Here is an 8031-nt window from a genome sequence, read left to right on the forward strand (position 1 = left end):
CGCGCGCACGTACGCCGCGCCGCGCCCGGCCTGGGCCGACGGGCCGCTGCTGGCCCGGCGCGCTCTGCGGCCCACGTGGTGCGGCGGCGCGGCCGCGGGGCGCCTGGCTTCGCGCCCCCGCCCATTGTGTGCTGGCCCCGGGGCTTCACCCGCAGACGCCCGCCGCCCCCGCCCCGCCCCGCCCGTGCGCGCCGGCCGGGCTGTCCCGCGGGAAGCTCGGGTGGGTGGCCGGCTCGGCGCGCTCCCACGGCCCCTCGGGCGGCTGGCCCGGGACCCTGCGCCCGGCGCGCTGCGCTGCCGGCTGCCCCTCAGCGTTCCGTACTCCGGACCGGACAGGCCCCACGGAGGCCTGCTCCGCTTGGCCCCGCTCCCGACGCCCTCTTTTGGGCAGAGGGTCGCCCGCCTACACCCGAGTAAGGGCTGCCTCCTCCAGGGACCCCCTCCCTCCCCGCGCCCCCGCCCCCAAGCTGGGCACTTGCTGAGAATGCACGGGGACGGACGGCCCCGGAGAGGCGAGGATCCGAGCGTGCCAGGCGGTGGGGGTGCAGCTCGGGATCCCGCGTCCCGGGGGGGGTCCCCCGGCCGCCTCAGGGCGGGTGGCGGGCGGCGGAGAGCGGAGCGGAGGTCGAGCCGGCGCCTCGCGCATCCCGATCTTGCAGAGGTCATCGCGCCCGGAAAGAATTCAACACGGACTTGAATTTCATCTAGCCGTAGCGGAGAGCGGGGATGCCACGAGAATTAATGACACCGGCGCTTCCCCGGGCTTCTCGGTGATACATTGTATCTAGATTTATTTTATTTATTTTTTTTTTTAAAAGATTTTATTTATTTATTTGACAGAGAGAAATTACAAGTACACTGAGAGGCAGGCAGAGAGAGAGAGAAGGAAGCAGGCTCCCTGCCGAGCAGAGAGCCCGATGTGGGACTCGATCCCAGGACCCTGAGATCATGACCTGAGCCGAAGGCAGCGGCTTAACCCACTGAGCCACCCAGGCGCCCCTGTATCTAGATTTAAAAAGAACCTCGGGATTGTTGCACTATACGCTCGGTGCTTTTCTGCTTAGGCAGTTTTTGCTGCTTTCTCCCGGTGCTGGGATGGACAGAACGGCTATGAAGTCTTTTATTTTTTTCCTTTTTTTTTTTTTTTTTTTTTTTGCTTTCATCTCTTTTTATCTCCAAGTGATAAACCCACTTGACTGTGCGGTAGATCCAGAGGTCCTTGGGCTCTGTCTCTTGCTAGCTGCGTGACTTTGAACAAGTTACTTAACCTCTTTACTGTCTCAATTTTATCATCTGTTCAAGGGGAGGGTATCGCCTACTTCCTAAGCGTTGTGTTGGGAAAATTCCTGGTGCACCATAATTTGTATGAAGCACACATCCATGTGCCTGGCCTCCTTAGGACTATAGGGCTGCTTCTGTCCCTGCAGAGTTTGAACTTGGACCCTCCTTCGACCTCTCTCCCCCATCACTCCATTACTCTTAGAACGTACGTAAATGCACTTCACTGAATGGAAACCTTATTATTTTTATTTCCTTTCTCCCAGTTTTATTGAGACCTTAATTTTTTTAAGATTTTATTTATTTATTTGACAGACACATCACAAGTAGGCAGAGAAGCAGGCAGAGAGAGAGGAGGAAGCAGGCTCCCCGATGAGCAGAGAGCCCGATTCGGGGCTTGATCCCAGGATCCTAGGATCATGACCTGAGCGGAAGGCAGAGGCTTTAACCCACTGAGCCACTCAGGTGTGCCCCTTAATATTTATTCTTAAATGGCCTTACACTTTTTTTGGGGGGCCTTACACTTTTTATCATAAAGTCTCCCACTGTGAAATCCTGGGGGACAGGAACCCATATTGGGTTCTCTGTCATCCCCCATAGGGCCCTACATGATAAGGAGGTAATTGATCATTAATGAAATAAAAAGACAGAAAACTTCTAGAAAGGCTGACGGCTGGCTCATCCCCTTAATTCCAACTTAATCCTCCCTGCTGTATCCAGCCAGCACCCAGGGCCAGCCTCAGGCCGCACTACGACTAGCTAAAACCCTTTCTCTTTTCGGGTCTCCAGCACACAGCCTGCCTCCTGCCAGGGATCCAAAGGATGGAAGCTAGCCCTAGAAAGTTCCAGAGCTTCTTCTGCAGAGTGCATATCCTAGCCTTTACAGTGCCTGGGAGCCCCCCGCCCAACCCCTTGAGGCCCAAGCAGAAGTCACTTTCTCTGGGACCCTTTTGTGTAGTGAGTGGTGAGGCCTGCCCGTTGCATTTCAAACTGTTTGTGTTTCATTCTGGCCAAGCCATTCACTACTAGCGATGTGACCTCAGGCAAATGTCAGTTCTTTGTGTATAAGACAGAATTAATAGTCATTGTGATCTCAGTTTTTAGTATTCGGCTGTTTTTTAAGTTCTGATTGGTGTGATCTTGTTACCATACCTAAAACAACCCCAATCTGAATCATTTTCATGTCACGATTACGGTCAGTGATTTGAATAGTCAGTTTCTGTGCAAAGACGCATGGATACTCGGCACGTGTGTACAGATCCTCTTCCTGTTCTCAGTAAGCATCTTTGTTGAGCTACAGTAGCATTTCTGTTACAAGCGTGTTACTCAGGGTCAGAGACTTTCCAAACAAGTGAATCGGAGTATGAGAAAAGTGGAAATTGACTTGAGGAGTTCTCCTTCTAGGCGCATGATGTTGTCTCTGTAACCAAAACGGTAGTCCTCTGGCACTAAAAGCGGGCGGACTTGGCAAAATAACTGGGGAAAAAAAAACTGTTTAGAAAGATCTCAAATTTATCAGACAAAGGATGGGAATGTTTGAAGAAGAAGGATGCTTGGAGTTTGTCTTCTCGGTCTGGTCTGTTTGCCAGGGAGCAGCTACAGTGTTTCTTGGAAAACTGAAATCAAGGCGTACCACTGTCTCAGCTCCTGTCCTCCTGTCCTGAATAGGAGCCAGGCCCTCCCTGTCTCCCCTAGAGCTCTCTGCCCAGCCTCACTGGTTTCTTTGGTCTGTACGTGTAATGCCCCAAACTTCAAGCCTCTGCATCTGCTGTTCCCCTAATACCCACAAGGCACCCACCTTCCCTTCCTTTAGGCTTCTGCTCAGGGAAGCCCTCCCTAGCCCCTCCACTTGAAATAGCAGCATGCCTCAATTCCCATCTCACCGAAGATACCATCTGTTGTTTTCATATTTAAGGTCTGTCTGTCCTGAGAGCAGGGAGGGAGCTTGTGTTTTGCGCTTGCTGATAAAGTCTCACCACCTGCAGCAGGGCTCATCACATAGAGGATGCTCAATAAATACTGGTTGCTTCTACGGAGACAGGAATCCGATGAAAATCAGATTAAAAGCCTTTCTTCATCATCCTATTTCCTCCGGTCCGTCAACTTGGGTGGCGTCGCAAAGAGCTGCTGCAGCCGCTGTGCCTTCATGGACCCAAGGACCCTGGGATTCGATGGTAGCACCACTCATGGGCTCTGTTAGAGTTATTTTTGACAATTTTATTGAGATATAATTCATGTACCATACCATCCACCCATTAAGGTATACGATACAGTGGTTCTCAGTATCAGAGAATTGTACAACCATCAACACAATTTTGTTTTATTTTATTTTATTTTTTTAAAGATTATTTATTTATTTATTTGACAGACAGAGATCACAAGTAGGCAGAGAGGCAGGCAGAGAGAGAGGAGGAAGCAGGCTCCCTGCTGAGCAGAGAGCCCGATGCGGGGCTCGATCCCAGGACCCTGAGATCATGACCTGAGCTGAAGGCAGCGGCTTAACCCATTGAGCCACCCAGGTGCCCCAGAACATTTTCATTACCTGAAAGAATGGGCAGTGCTCCCCTTAGTCTTAATTTCCAAATCCCCAATCCCTGAGCTGGGACCCAACCAGTCCACCTTTTATCTTTACAGGTTTGCGCCCTTTGGACATCCGTGTAAAAGGAGTCCTAGAATACGTGGTCCTGTGGGACTTGCCTTCTGTCACTCAGCATGATGTTTTCAGGGTTCCTCCAACCTGTGGCGTGTTATCCTTCTTTTCATTGCCAAATAAAAATCTCATTAAGTAGACCCCATTTAATTTCTCTGTTCCTCAGCTGATGCACATGGGAGTTGTTTCCATTTTTGGTCACTTAGAAACAATGTGTGAGCATTTGTGTACACATCTTTGTGTAGACACATTTTCCCTTCTTGTGGGTATGCACCTAGAAGTGGAAACGCTAGACACTTGGGGAATTCTGTGTTTAACTTTTTTTTTTTAAGATTTTATTTATTTATTTGACAGACAGAGTTCACAAGTAGGCAGAGAGGCAGGCAGAGAGAGAGGAGGAAGCAGGCTCCCTGCTGAGCAGAGAGCCCAGATGCCAAAGACAGAGGCTTTAACCCACTAAGCCACCCAGGCGCCCGTGTTTAACTTTTTGAGGAATTTCCAGAGTTTTCCTAAGGGGCTGCGCTATCTTACGTTCCCACCAGCAGCGTGTAAGGGGTCCTGTGTCTCCCCGGCCTCTCCGACACTGGTTGTTAACTGCGTTTTTGGTTATAACCATCTCGTGAATCCGAAGTGCTATCTTGTTGGGTTTCAATGTGCATTTCCCTGATGGCTGCGAACATATTTGCATGTGCTTATTAGCTGTTTATAGATCTTATTTAGAGAAATATGTTTTCAGGTCCTTTGCCCATTTTTAAATTGGGTTATCTTATTATTATTGAATTGTGAGAGTATATTATATAGTCTAGATACAAGACCTTTATCAGACATAGGGTTTGCGGAATTCTCCTATTCTATGGGTGGTTTTTTTTTTAATTTATTTTTATTTTTTTTAATTGTGTCAATCTGGTAAATTTTAATCCTGTCCAATTTATGTCTGTTTTATTATTTATTTATTTTTTAAAGAAGATTTTATTATTTATTTGACAGAGATCACAAGCAGGCAGAGAGGCAGGCAGAGAGAGAGGAAGGGAAGCAGGCTCCCGGCTGAGCAGAGAGCCCTGGGGCTCCATCCCTGGTCCCTGAGATCATGACCTGAGCTAAAGGCAGAGGCTTAACCCACTGAGCCACCCAGGCACCCGGTAAGTTACATTTTTAAGGCATATTGCCTAATCCATCTGAAACTAATGATGTACTATAAGTTGGCTTAATTTAAATGAAAAAAAAAAAAAGACATATTACCTATTCCATGTGAGATTTAAAATTTACCATCCTGAATTGGTTCATAGTACAACATCCTATTTCCTCCCCATAGTTTGTATTTCTGCACGGTCTCTTTTTATGTCTTTCGCCTGAGGATTTATTAGGGTTTTAAAAGAACCAGTTTTGCGTTGGAGACCGCTCTTTTCTTTGTTCTCGATTTTATTGTTTCTTTTATTCTTTTTTGGGATTTTTGTTTTGTCATTCCCCCCTGCCCCCCACTTCCTGAGTTGACTGCCCAGCTCACTGACTTTTGGTCTTTATTTCTAACATACGCATTTAAGGTTATAAATTTTGCCCTAAGTATTCCAGTAGCCATATCCGCCCAGTTTTGTTATAGGGTGTTTTCCCTTCTTTGACTAGTAAATACTGAGAAGTGTATTTTCAAGTTTTGAATGCCTGGGGATTTGCTTATGTTTTGTCTCCCTGATTTTTCACTATATTGTAATATAGCCAGAGAATATGCTATGCATGATGGTAATTTTGGGGTATTTATTTATTTATTTTTAAAGATTTTATTTATTTATTTGACAGACAGAGATCACAAGCAGGTAGAGAGGCAGGCAGAGAGAGAGAGAGAGGAAGCAGGCTCCCCGCTGAGCAGAGAGCCCGATGCGGAGCTCGATCCCAGGACCCTGAGATCATGACCCGAGCCGGAGGCAGCGGCCTAACCCACTGAGCCACCCAAGCGCCCAATTTTGGGGTATTTATTAAGACTTGTTTCTAACTTAGCATGTGGTCAGTTTTTGAAAAGAGTCCATATGTATTCTTTAATTATCACATTTGGAGCTCTATTTCCTTTTCTTTTTTTTTTTTTTTTTTAGATTTTTAAATATTTTATTTATTAGAGAAAGGGGGAGGGAAATTGAGAGCATAAGCATAGGGAGGGTGAAAGGGAGCAGCAGACCCCCTTCTGAATGCAGACCACACCCCCCTGCATGCCCAGTGGCCAGACTCTGTCCTAAGACCCAGAGATTATGACCTGAGCCGAAATCAGATGCTTAACTGAGCCACCCAGGTGCCTCAATATTTTTTATTTTATTTTGTTTTGTGAGTAATCTTTACACTCAATATCAGGCTCAAACCCAAGATCCTGAGATCAAGGATCACACGCTCTTCCTGCTGAGCCGGCCAGGTGCCCCTATGAAGGTCCTTTAAATCTTCATCGACACTGATTTTTGTCTGCTTGACCTAGCTCTCAGCTGGTGAGGGGGGGATTTTAATGTCTTTCCCTGTGATTGTGGATTTGCCAAATTTATTTTCGTAAGTAAGTCTGTAAGTTTTTGCAGTGCTTATTTGGAGACTGTTATTGTGGGCATCCAAGTTTAAATTCTTTTATCATCTTGGTCGTCTGATCCTTTTAACATCAAATCCTGACCCTCCTTTTTCCTACTAGTGTTTTGTTTTGTTCTGTTTTTGCCTTACAGTCAGCTTGAATATGTCCATACTAATGTGTCAGACACACCTGCATACCAGCTTTCTTTTGCCCTGTCTGTTTTCCCCTCATCTCCTTACATTTAGCTTTTCTGAATCTTTGTATTTTTAGGTGAGACTCTTGCAAGTAGTCGATGGTTACATATTACTAATAGATATAATCACTATACCCGAGAATTGGCAAGTTAGTCCATTTCCATTTATTGTGATGACTGATGTATTTAAATTATTTATGTCCTTGTATTAAGTTGGTCAATATCTTTTATTCCTTCTTCCAACCTTTCTTATAATTCTATTTCAACTGTTTTAGAGGTTGTCATGCAGTACCCAGCACGCATTTTTTAAAAAGATTTTTATCTATTTGACAGACAGAGATCACAAGTAGGCAGAGGCAGGCAGAGAGGGGGAAGCAGGCTCCCCGCTGAGCAGAGAGCCAGATGCGGGGCTTGATCCCAGGACCCCGGGATCATGACCTGAGCCAAAGGCAGAGGCCTTAACCCACTGAGCCACCCAGGATGCAGTTTTGATTCCACAAAGCCTAATGTTAATCCCAAACAAGAGAAGGGCCCTAGAACTCTTTATGTTTTAAGTTAGCTCAAACTCAGACCCTGCGGATCAGGAGTCGCCCACTCCTCTGTCTGAGCCAGCCAGAAGGTGCCCCTCTGCTGTCGGTCTTCCTGATGTAGTTTTGGAATGTTGGTGAGGTTCCATGCCCATGGCCGAGAACAAAATCTAGAATTGTCTGTGATGCAAAAAGGTCATTTTATTTAAGGCACAGAGTCAAGACCCTTGGGCAGGAAAGAGCCGCACTGGGGTTATGAGGAATAGCTGATCATACACTTGGGAGTTTGGGGAGGGGAGGTAAAGAAAAAGGCCTTTCATCTGCTAAAGGAGACCCTCAGGCTACTGGAGGCCTTGCTATTGTCAAGCTAAGGTTGTTTTTCCCTCTGGCAAAGCATTAACATTAAGACAGCCTGGAGGGGCGGCTGGGTAGCTCAAGATGGTTCTGCCTTGGCTTAGGTCATGGTCACAATCTCCAGGTCCTGGGATCGAGCCCCACCTAAGCAGGAAGTCAGCTTCTCCCTCTCCCCTGGTTTGTGTTCGCTCTCTCTCAAATGGCTTAGAGAAAGACAGTTGTGAGTTTCCTGGAGGAATGTCACATAGATCCCACATCCAGGAGTCTGGGGTGCAGGGAGTGGGGGGGCTGGAGGTGGTTTTGGGGTGTTAGCCGTCCTCCGCTTGCCTTCTGCTCTCTTATTATGGTCAGATAATCAACATTTTGACCCCCCTCTAGTAGCTTTAAACTTCTTTTTTTCCATTTTTGCTTTTGTTCTGTGCATTCACTGTAATGGTTTCTAAATGAAGACTTACCATTTCTAAGCATGGGTAGGGTTTTCACTTCTTGAATCTTA

Source organism: Mustela putorius, unplaced genomic scaffold (assembly GCF_011764305.1).
Source record: "Mustela putorius furo isolate JIRA1106 unplaced genomic scaffold, ASM1176430v1.1 tig00000139_pilon_pilon_pilon, whole genome shotgun sequence".
In the NCBI taxonomy this organism is placed as follows: domain Eukaryota; kingdom Metazoa; phylum Chordata; class Mammalia; order Carnivora; family Mustelidae; genus Mustela; species Mustela putorius.